Source organism: Mandrillus leucophaeus, unplaced genomic scaffold, assembly GCF_000951045.1.
Source record: "Mandrillus leucophaeus isolate KB7577 unplaced genomic scaffold, Mleu.le_1.0 Scaffold313, whole genome shotgun sequence".
Classification (NCBI taxonomy): Eukaryota; Metazoa; Chordata; class Mammalia; order Primates; family Cercopithecidae; genus Mandrillus; species Mandrillus leucophaeus.
This window is the reverse complement of record NW_012103288.1, coordinates 537,161-537,918: the sequence shown is the minus strand read 5'-3', so window position 1 is coordinate 537,918 and position 758 is coordinate 537,161. Positions and strand designations below refer to the sequence as shown.

General features: G+C 42.7%; 1 protein-coding gene across 1 annotated transcript in view; it reads left to right on the top strand.

Moving 5' to 3' along the window:
* Positions 1-758, top strand: part of WNT1 (wingless-type MMTV integration site family, member 1) — an 8,282-nt gene that overhangs the window by 3,482 nt on the left and 4,042 nt on the right. The window lies entirely within an intron of this gene.

Below are 758 nucleotides of genomic sequence, written 5' to 3'. Positions count from 1 at the left end.
AGTCCTCTCTGCAGAGACTACTGGCTTTTGGATCTATGGAGGACGCTGGACCACTACACCTTTTCCCTCAGGGGTGGATCCTTGGAAGGGCCAGATATACTAGGCTGGGCAAAGGGGAAGAAAAAAGGGAAAGAAGGACATTTCTTTATAAAATAACTTCCATCAGGCTTCATTTGGGTTAACATACATCCCATTTAAAACACAAGTGCCCAGGAATATTAATGAAACTTACCTGACATTTATTCCTAAGAGTGATTTCCCTGCCTTGGAAGAGAATCCTGTCATTTCTGGGACTTAAGACTCTAGGTTCAGGCCTGGGGAAATTTCTCAGTCAGAAGGCATCCTAAAAGACAAGAGAGATGAAAAAAAATGAGAGCTAGAACTCAAAAGGGAGGCAGGAAGGCCCTAAAAATTATTTTAACCTATCAATTTTGAGAAGGGTTCCCAGCATGCAATTGCTGCACACTGGCAAGCAGCTAGTAAGTTCGAAAGAGCATGGGCTTTGAGTCAAATTGGTCTGGGTTTTAACCTGGTTCTACCATTGATTCATTTATTAGATGTGGACCTTGAATAACTGCCTGATCTATTCTTAATTCTGCAAAATGAGGAGAGAGAAGAGATGTAAAGATCTTCCCTCCTTCCAGGGGCCATCTGTGTGTGGTGGTGGGGCATGATAACCAGGCTGGCAGTGCCCGCTATTCACCATATAGGGAAAAGCAGCCACTTCTTCTTTTTTTTTTTTTTTTTTTTTGAGACGG